An 11,562-nucleotide genomic window follows, 5' to 3' on the forward strand; every position below is an offset into this window, starting at 1 on the left:
ATGTTTTATGCGAAAGTTGAAAGAAATGCCTAATACTATTGGAGACATATAATTTTTATGTTGTTATTCAACTTGTAAAGGTTTTACAAATATGGATAATAAAAGTGTTTGGTACTTATAATACATGAAAATTCTACTCAGATGGAACTATTGAGTTCCGGGTTGTCAATGGATGTGAGAAAAGATTTTGAATTGTTTGAATGTTTTCTTTAAATCAATTGCCTTCTACCTTCGGTTGTATTGTTATTTATTGGGAAAAGTTCAAGCTTGGGGGATAAGTAAACATTAATTTATTTATCCCAATGTGTCAACTTGCACTTTTCCCTTAGAAACATGTGCACAAATTGTCAATTTGTGCTCCCTTCAATTGCCTCTAGAAGGCATTCACATGTAGTCTTCGGCACCATGTGTACTGATAATATTCTCTCCATGAATCACGTTTTTTGGGTAAATGGATGTAACCTTTGCACTGTAGCGGATGACTTATGGTAATTAGTGAAGTCATTCTAAGCTTCTCTTTATCGTCTGATGATTTCCTTTATCGTCTGAAGTCATCCTCAGGTGCCTAAAGTGTAGCTTCAATCGACTGGTCTTCGATTCAGTTTTTTGATGTCATTGCATTTGTGCCTCATCTCAAGTTCTTCTACATCGGATGATAGCTTCTGGAGATCTTCAGATGAAGTTGTAAAGACTTTAGACGCTTCATTATCGAGTTCAGCTGACTCGTTCTGTTATCAGTTACTTCTCAGGTGCAAACATTCTTCTTGGAGTTTCTTTTCAACAATTACAATAAAAAATGGACTAACATTGACCTTCAGAGGGAGCCAACGGGTCCACTTAAAGACAATTTGACTCGGCCCTACCAACTCCTTGTCGAACAACCCCCGTGTCGACTTAACCGAGAACCTCTTAATCAGATTCACAACCCACAACCAAGAATCCACTTGATTACTAACGGAGATATTATACAACAAATCAAGACACCCTATAAGTTCAGAGACATCCTCCTGCCGCGATGGAGGATGCTTTCATTCCCAAGATAAGGTGGTCCCGTTGTTACTTTAAAGCAACCTTTTTCCCACAGTTGCCTTTTTTGTTAGCCTCTAGGCCGAAAATATTTGGGAATAAGGTTTTTAAATGGGCCGAACCAACCAAACAATCTAGCCAAAACCTGATTAAAGATCCGTTCCAAAGCTTGCTTTTGATAAGCCCATCTAAACACAACCCAAATTTAGAAATACAGGAGTCCAAAATAGTGATCTTTTCCAAACCCCCACCGCTAACATTTTAATCAAAACCCGAGGGACTACCCTCGGGTTGAAGTGAAGCGCTTGAGTCGGTTGGTTCCATAACAATGTCTTATGGTGTTAAGCCTCCAATTCCATTTAGCTATTGAATTCCTTAAGAAGGGCAATGCCACCTCCATCTCACAAATTATTATTTTTTTTAACCCATCCAACTTATGAACAACCCGATTAATCGGGAGGCTTTTAAAACCAATTTAAGTAGCGTGACTCTTCCACCAATGGGAAAAACCAAAGCTTTCCAAATGACAAGACAGGCTTCCACAAAATCTATCACCACCTTCCATTTTTTTAAAAATGTTCATATTTGCTCCTACCATAAGACCCAAATACATAAAGGTTAAGGTCCCCCTTTTGAAATGAAGTTTTGAAGCTAAGAAGGATACCTCCGGGTCACTAACTCCAACCCCAAACAAAGAAGAATTATAGAAAATCTTTAAAAAGTAAAATATGTTAATACTTTAATTTTTTTCTTTTACCTGAATTTTCTTGTAGCATCCCCAAATTTACACTAATGAATAACAAAGTACGAACATATAAGTTGACTACAACAAAGTGTTACGAACACAATTGGTAATCAAAGTATTCAAGATCGATAAAGAGAATAAGAAGAACACTAGGAGAAGGAGGTTAAAACCCAATTCAATTCATCGATACTTTCATTCGGTTCCCTGTTTGTTTATATAACAAACTCATACAAATCACTAGTTACATTTACAACCCTCATACTATGATATTATCACAATTGACCCCTCTACTATTTCATACCTAACATTACTCCCTCCTCAAAAGATTTTTGTCTCCAAAAATCAGAATAAGGAGAGTAGTGTTAAGCAAATACCACATGAATGGAAAAAAAATATCCAAGACTAATTGCAAATGAGAAAGTGAATCCAAGACTAGTCACCATTTTTGTAGAGACCCAAGCAATCTCCAACTGGAACAAATTTGAAGCAAGTCACAAATTTGCAGTAGATATATCATGTGCAATAGAATATGCTTGCTTGAAGCCTCTTTTACTTACAAAACATATGAGAAGCAAACTTGTTTTAACCAAAAACCCCATCTTCAGCACATATTGCCAACCTGGTTTCCATTCAAACATTTCAAGCTTCACCAACTTAAGCTCATTCACTCCACTGTTAAACCATATGATTATATCAGCTTTACCAATGACAACCTCCTCCACTGTCCCCTCTAATTGAATTAATAACCTTTCGTTGCTGACAGTAGGGTCCACCATTGATGGTTGCCTCAGGAAATTAGAAGTTTTGATCTTGAAAACAACATGATAATTGGCTTCATTGACCATCTGAACAAAATGAGAACCTTGTTCCCTCAGTTTTGTTATGAAATAAAGTTCTTGAGAATAAAGCTCCAACATATTTAGTCTCATCTTTGCTCGGTCGCAATCTCGTAGACCTTCTCTAGTCTTTTTGTCCCATTTTCTATTTCTTTCTTTTTTTCCAGCTCCCAATACACCATATCACCATTTCCCAAAATGTTGAACGAATAAAAACGTCATCCATGACTAGGATCCTACTTTTTCTCAAATCTGGCAATTTACAGGACACCTTAGGTTTCTCTTTGTTAGAAAGCTCAATTGGTACTGACATTTGTTGTCTAAGCATGCCCTTTGCTTCTGTTCTGGTCAATACATTTGTTTGCTGAGTTGATAACAAAAACTCTATGATCTCCACAACCATCTTTTTTTATAATTGCACTAAAATGTAACCTTTTCTAAGGTTCTTGCAGCTGCAGTCCGTTAAATCTTTGACATCATTCTTCCATTTCCACTTTATTAATCATTTTTTTGCAACTTCCTTTTTGTATTTGAACATCAATTTGCCAAGTTTCCCACTCTCATGAGCTCCAACAAAATTGAAATACCTCAGCAACATTACTTTCCACTCTTGATCTGCAATATGAATATCTCTAGTAATTTCATCCAGAAGCATTTTTGTGAGCCCATATGGATTTATTACATCCCTGCCACATGTTCCTAACTGCTTGATCTGGGATGCTTTGTCATTCTTTATTGTTTGATTGCTTTTAGGAGTTCCAACAAGTTGAATATCAAATATACTTTGTTTGCCATCTTCTAGCTGCTTCAATTTTTTTGTCAACTGTAACACCCGTAATATTTAAATCGGACTTTAATAGAAAATGCGCTCTTTTTATAAGATAATACTTTATTACCTAAAGCTATACAAAACGGAAGTTTTCAAAATACCATATTCGTGTTAACTCCCAACTAAGTTTAACATCCCAAAACGACAATTTAAATATCTACAACATAAGCATTGTTTTTAACTGAATTAGATAAGCGCGGAAGCTTCAAAAGATAGTGTTCGGTTCTTGAATTGTTGCTTGATCGTCATCCGGAGCATGATCAACATCACCTAAGATCAAAACCACAACAAATGTTAGTTTTGATAAAGTTACAATGGATATATACAAGTTCCAAGAGTCAAACAATCAAAAAATAAAATTTTTCTCGGATCAAGGGGGCGTCGCGTGACGCCAAGGGCCTAGGCGTCACGCCTAGCCCTGATTTTCACAGAATGTTCATTCATTTGATGCTGTACATTCCCAGCTCAAAGTTTAATCAAGTCCCAACTTAAAATAGCCATAACTTATGATCCGTAAGTCCGTTTTTAGTGATTCTTTTTCCTATATGTCTGTAATTTCATTACCAACGTGCCTAATACGATAGTCATACCAAAATTTTAACTTACGGACAGAACGTCTATATGTCGTTATGCATTTATTCGACCCATTTCTAATTGACACAATTTACTACCATTTAGCTAGTAAACTTATGATGCTTTATACCCAACATCCCGGGCTTATCATCACTCGCATTTCTTGACCAATCTCATGGCTTAATGCTCTTGTGTTTTCCAACTCCATTTTGACTCTCTAAAACACTAAAACAACAATTTACATAATTAAATGACCCGTTTGGCTCATCTTATGGAATTCCCCAATATGATGACTACCAAACGATTCTTTATCATTCTTAGACTAGTAATTCAAGTAACGATCATGGTCGCTACAATCGACACCCTATTTATCCTAAAATGAGACTTCGCAAAATTTAACAACGATTCATTTAATGTAATGGGTCAAGTTACATACTTGCATAATTCACCGTCTTTGATTTCTAACCATGATTACCCATTCCCGGGCTTGTCTATCTTAGCATATCACTTCCATTCCATGGTTTACGCTTTAATAATTCACAATCATCGAGTGATGTTCAAGTCACTTCGAAGCTACCTTTTATACCCTTATTGACCCGTTTGGTTGTCTAATGGAATCCACCATCTTAATGACAACCAAACATACTTTAACAAATCTTTTGACACGTTTTGATTAACTAGTGAACTTCATCACTTCTATAATAAACTACAATCTTTCATATTGCTAATTTCAAGATATTAACTACAATAAAATCAAAGTATATTGTAACGAAACCAAGGTTACGTACCTTTAGTGCACGCCCTTCAAATGCGAATCGCCACCGGCTTGTCCACTCGACGCTCCGGTATCTTTTCCTATAGAGTTCAATCACGACATGTTTAGAACTCCATTTCAACCATATATCGCATAATTTTGTCAAATCATCAAAATCATGCGTCTAACTTTAAATTTCAATTTCGAGCCTTCTTTGGGGCATTTTTACAAACACTTAACGGGCAAAATTTTATATCATTCATATTCAAGTTCATAGCTTGTTATTTAGCTAAAGTTAACATCAATAAAGCTTTCATATAACATTTAAACATCATCATTTCAGAAATCACTTTCTATGACCCGTATTACACTAGAATAATCATTCTAAACCCTAGTGTTTACTAATTTCCCACAAAACTCATGAATCACCTTCAATGTGTTCATGAGATTTTCAGGAATTAGCCATGATTTCGCATGTTATTGTCTAGGTTTTACTCCTAGACACTATATCAACCCTATTCTACCCAAATAGCAAACATGCAACATCAATTTTCAGATTTCCCAATTTCATGAGAATTTCAAACAGAGAATTAACACCAAATTTTACATACCTTGTAACCCCCTTGTGATGAGGATCACTATTCTATGCTCGATTTTCGATTTTGACTTGGTTTGAGCCCTCAATTTGTGAGATTTATGAAAGTTAGGGTTTGAAGAACCCTGGTCGCCCTTCTCTGTGTTTTGATGGATCCACACACACCAGTGTGTGTAGGATTTTTTTTTTTTTAATAAAACTTGTTTCACTTTTGGCACATTTAGCCCTCCTACTTTCATAAGGTTATTAGTTCAAGTGTTGTTAACACTCTAACTTAGTATCGCTTAGATTCTTATCTAACTAGGTTAGTTTTTTTTTAGTTTTTTTTTATCCTTGATAGTGACCAACGTGTGTGTGTGTATATATATATATATATATATATATATATATATATATATATATATGGGAGAGCTATATAGAAAACCCTATATATATAGAAAACCCAACCTCCCGACATTTTTTTTTTGAAAAAAATAACACATGTAATATACATGTTTTTAAGAGTTTTGGGCCAAAAAAATCAAAAAAGCGCCGAAGGAATGATTTAAAAAAAAAATCCGCAAGTTTCTGTCTTTTGTGCCTAACACATGTTAGGCAACCGGACATTGCTGAAATTTGTTTATTTTTTTTTAAAAACATCCCTTCGACGCTTTTTTGTTTTTTTTTTGGCACAAAACACTTTAAAACATGTATATTACATGTGTTATTTTTTTCAAAAAAAAAATGTCGGGAGGTTGGGTAAAAATGGGGGGAGATTTGAATTTCCAGAGTTTTCTAAAAACTTAAGGGTTTTCTGTCTAGCCTTCCCTTATATATACACATATATATATATATATATATATATATATATATATATATATGTATGTATGTATGTAGTGGAGGGTTCAAATGAGAAGAATTTTTTTGTAAGAATAAAAAAGAACAAACTTCAACCAATAATAATGCTTCATTTTACTTCATTTAATTTTTGTATTTAATATGAGTGTAAGGGTATATTGGTAAAATTAGATAGATCATTAATTCTTAGTCTTCCTTTTTAATAGCTCACTAAATTAAATTTGTAACTTATTTAAAAAAGATATATATTTTCAAAGAAGAAAAAAATTAATTTAAAGTGTAGGATAAATTATGAGGTGTGTAGGATGAATTACGAGTTGTGTAGGATAAATTTCAGTATGTGTAGGATAAATTTCAAAAACGTGTAGGATAAATTTTGATGTGTCTAGGCAAAAATTTTAGTGTGTAGGATGATACGCTTTATGACTAATTAATTAGTCAAAAATAATAATAAATGAGATGAGAGAAAAACTATTTAATGTTTTACAATTGTACCCTTTATTCTTTTTCTTCTCAGTTTAATTTTCTTCTCAAATGAACCTCCCCCTATGTATGTATTGGTCATTTATATAATTTCTAATATTTTTGGGGTGTTACATCAACCCCATCAATCTTGCTTTATCTGGCCCATTAACATCCAAAAGAATGTCACCTGAAACCAGATCGACTGTTTTTGTTTTACCAATTGTTGTCTCAATTGGAACCAATGTAGATGTAGCATCAACCAGGCCACTCATTTGAACCTCTGAAATTAGATTGACTGTTTTTGTTGAACCCAAAATGCCCACATTTTGACCAATTTCTAACCTGATTGGTGGCATGAGAAATGATAGATATTCATTAAGAATATCAAGGCTAGTTTCTGTCGTGACATCATTGTGAAGGTCATCTACTTCAACATCATCACCCATAATGTTTTTAGTTTTAGATGTAACAACTCGTTTCTTCTTAGATTCCTTAACAACATCATCACCCACTTCAGTAACGTACATACCTTGATTCAAGGAACCAAATGCCTTTTCAAACATGTTATTTTGAATTACCAGAACCAGTTCATTTTCAAACGTGACATCTTGACTTAAAGAAATCATTCCATATTCAATTTCTTTTGAATCCTCACTATTATATGAATCTTGATCAATGGGTTCTCAAATCTGAACCTCATTTCCAGATTCATCAACGACTTGAATTTCAATTTCATTTTCAGAATCTGTAACTTCCTCATCCTTTTCATTTTCTAAGCTTTCATCAACAAAAATATTCCCTAACCCATTCATTTCATCAGACCCATCAATGGTTTCTTGAATCTTTCCATTTCGAAACAATTCATTATCTTTCATCAATTCCTCAAGAGTGATGTTAATGTCAAACTCCAAATCTTTGTTATAAAAAGAAGAATTAGGATCAAATGGAGAAAAAGAATCTTGAAAGCTATTAGAATCAATTTTTAAAGCCAAAGAAATCACATCTTTCACCTTAGTGCAACTATATTGATGCCATCTAGCAAAGATTTTCCTAATTTTTGGTTCTAAACCACATATGAATAGGTATATAGCATAGAATTCAGAAATTTCTTCAAAATTTCTAACCTGATCGAATAAGAATCCGAATTCGGCACAATAGCCGTGAACTGTATCTTCTTGATTTATTGACATAATCTTTTCCCAAGCTATTTCCATGTCGTTTGATGATTTCAGGATTGCTAGATGTTGCTGTGAATCAGCCGAAGAACTGATGGCTGAACTCATTTCTTGCCCTAAATTGGATTGTTGTTGTAGAAATCAGTTGTTGCCCTAACTCTGACCACTTTCTTGTTCGATTTGTTGCCAATGAATGAAATTCTTTTGTTGCCCTAACCCCAGGTCAAAAGGAAAGATAGCTCTGATACCATTATTACGAACATAATTGGTAATCAAAGTATTCAAGATCGATAAAGAGAATAAGAAGAAAACTAGGAGAAGGAGGGTAAAACCCAATTGAATTCATCGATACTTTCATTCGGTTCCCTGTTTGTTTATATAACAAACTCATACAAATCACTATTTACATTTACAACCCTCATACTATGATATTATCACAATTGACCCTTCTACTATTTCATACCTAACACGAAGTATAGGATAAAATCTTAGATCCACTAAATCCGAAGACTCTAGAGGATAAATAAGTTACAAAGTATAGGATAAATTCTCAAAACCACTAAATCCGAAGACTCTAGAGGATTAATAAGTTAATTTGTATCTAACGCATACTATGATCTTAGATGTATATTCATTATTATTGCTTTATTTTAAGTTGCATTTTAGTTCTAATATAAATCTCACTACTTTACATGAGCAAATAGTTTTGTTTTGAACGAAAAATTTGGATTAGTGATGGATCACTAGAGTATCAGCGTGACATCAGCGGAACCACCCGATCATATAAATCTTTATTAGGCAATAATGGTTATACATCAATTCAATAAAAAACCTAATAAATCTAGGAAAAGCTCTTTTGTGGGAATCAAACCACTGATATCTAAGTTTTATTTTACTCCTAAAATGTCATTAGGCTAACGTGATAGGCAACGCGTAGATTTGTTTTAGTGACACTAAATTAACTTTAGCTATTTCTCAATAAAATTAAATTTCAATTTCTAAATGCTTTTTCTGATGTTAGAACACGTGATGGCCAGAGAATGCTGATTAGGTCATGTTTAGGTCATTCATTTGTTTATATAAAATAAAAGGTTTTTTTTTAATCTCAATAGTTTTTAAAAATCTTTCAAGCTGTTGACACTTATATACAGGAAACAATTTTTATCCTATACAAATGTCCCGTATGCCTCAAATATAACAATAAATGATATTAATGTTTCACTCAGAGTCAGAGACTCCAATACTTTCTTCGCCATTTTATTAACTCTTTGAAAAGTATATTTTTCAAGAATCGAGTATTACTTAACAATTTAAACTTATAATCCTTATAAATATCCTTCCAAATACATCAGTATTTTTCTTTAAAAAACAAGTATTTTTCAATTTATTAAATAATGTATATCTTGGTCCACTGTGTGTAACACAGAGAACGAGAGATAGATGGGTGTTTGTTGGTTTGGGTTAATGAGTCTCCTTGTCCTTTTTGCAACCCCACCCCACCCCCTACCCACCACCCCCTTCCCTTCTTTCTCACCCCTTTATTTATCATCTCTATCCCCCTTCTCTTCTCACCATTTTCATACTCATTCACTCTGTGAACTACACTCTCTTGAAGAAGATTGAAGCTATTTCTTTTGAGGGGAATGTTGTTTGGCTCGAGGTCATTAGAAACCATGGATCTTTATCTCTCTCTATATATATATGTATGTATATATATTGATGTATGTAAATGATGTTGTCATGTTGTAATCAAACCATCTGATCAACAGATCCATCATCTATGGTCTTTGTTGATCAATGAGTTTTAGATTAATTATATAAAGTGTTAAAGAGAGTATCTTGATCATTGGATCTGGTGTGCTCGGACCAGGCTTCATTCCCCCCAATTGAGTCTTCGATTAATCTTCACAAACTTGCAATCTTTCTTTCATAAGAAAGATCAGATCTTTGAGGTGGGTTCATCTTTATTCTTAACTTTTAACTTTTTTTCTTGGTTCTTGTTTTTTTGTGATTTTTAGGTGTGAATTAGGTTAACTGATGACCTACTTTTAACTCTGCAAATATCCAGATAACTTTAGAGAGATATCAAATCATTATTAATCTATTAGATCCGAAAAAGAAGTAGTCGATCTGAACAGTTTTGTGTTTGTGTTTGTTTTTGCCATCATGATGGCTTCAACTTCAAGATTCTGGTCTGTCTGTTGTTTCTGCTATATCTACTTTTACACTTATGATGAATATTTTTGACTTTAAACATTCAACCCCATCATCATTACCTTATGATTGACAAAATTATGAAACCCTTTTTTTTACAAATCTAGGGTTTTCATGCTTTAGAACTTCATCTTTTTGAGAGTTTGATCTTTCTTTTTTCAAGAGGATCTAGATTTGCTAACTCTTAGATCTAACTTATTATAAAGAAAGTCTAACAGGACATGAACATTCCCTTTATCTTTTTTCTTTATTTTTTCTTTATTTTTTGTTAATTCAATGCTAGATAGCTAGATGGATCTACAATATTTATACCAGTGATGGGCTAAAGTGCTAAACAAACACACACACACACACCTCAGCCCCCACTCCTACATACACATGTTTAGACCATAATATTCAAATCCCTAACATGGGTTTTGGTCATCAGCACAAGGAAATTGCTTAAACTGTTTTCTTTATGTTTTCATGTTAATCATATTTTAATTGTTTAGCAACTTGCCAATATTGAGTTTTTCAGTCAGTTAATATGTTTCTTGGCCCATTTATGGGAATTTATTATGTGATATTAGTGTTGTACTTAAATGGATTAATCAAGATTCAAGAATGTGCATGTGTGGATGGAAAACACAAGGAAGGAAGCAGACATGGAGATGCGCAGACACTAGCTGTGTCTTGAAATGTAAAAGGAGTTGTCATTTACTAGACCAGTAGTAGCCCTAGTTGATAGATGTGAAAATGATGCAAACTTTTTCTTTTTTTGTAAACATGTTTCCTTTATTATGAACCCTAGAGTTTGGCATCACCAGTGTTGTCTTTCTGATTGATTTGATTGGGTTAATTTGTCCATATTTTACTCTATTCATCAACAGTTTCTTGAAAAGCTGTTCTTGATTCCTGATTTGATGATAAATGTTGTTTACATTTGAGCTTGGATGGGGCTCATGCATGTTAATGGCTTTAAAATTTAAAACTTAACTATGATCTTGTAAACCCTAGATGTATTTATTGATTCATAATTGTATTTTTTTTTTATGTAATTCATGTTCTTCAAAAACAAGAAGTGAAAGAGAGCTGTCAAGTACCCTCATCTGTGAGTCAGTGTACAGGAGCTTGTAATGTCAATGTGTCATGAATTCTGAAATGGGTCTGTCATCATTTTTATATCATTTTCTTGTACTATCATTTAAATTTTAATTTTTTATACAAGAATTTGTACAAGTATTAATGCATAGGGTACAAGTGGTGTTAGCTTTTATTTTGCATTGACTATCTTGCTCAGAGTGTAGTCAACATCTGGCATCTAAGACCTATGGATTCCGTTTATAAACCTGGCTACTCATCTTTAATTGATTGAACAATCATGTTCCTTTTCATCCGGTATTTCTTTTGAATTTTATTAAAGTAGTAGAAACTTTATCTTTGTAATCTCTTTTTTAAATTCAAAAGGTAAACAACGTTGTTGAATCTTGAATTTTCACTTGGTAACTTTTAGTTAACCTTTTTGTAAGGGGGA

The 11,562-nt window shown here is 33.4% G+C and overlaps 1 long non-coding RNA gene across 1 annotated transcript; it reads left to right on the plus strand.

Moving 5' to 3' along the window:
* Positions 1-9,254: 9,254 nt before the first annotated feature.
* LOC110868096 lies at positions 9,255-11,274 on the plus strand. Its single transcript, XR_002552183.2, has 2 exons — positions 9,255-9,787; positions 10,619-11,274. It is a non-coding gene; the product is annotated as an uncharacterized LOC110868096 (long non-coding RNA).
* The last annotated feature ends 288 nt before the right edge of the window (positions 11,275-11,562 follow it).

Source organism: Helianthus annuus, chromosome 7, assembly GCF_002127325.2.
Source record: "Helianthus annuus cultivar XRQ/B chromosome 7, HanXRQr2.0-SUNRISE, whole genome shotgun sequence".
NCBI classification, from domain to species: Eukaryota; Viridiplantae; Streptophyta; class Magnoliopsida; order Asterales; family Asteraceae; genus Helianthus; species Helianthus annuus.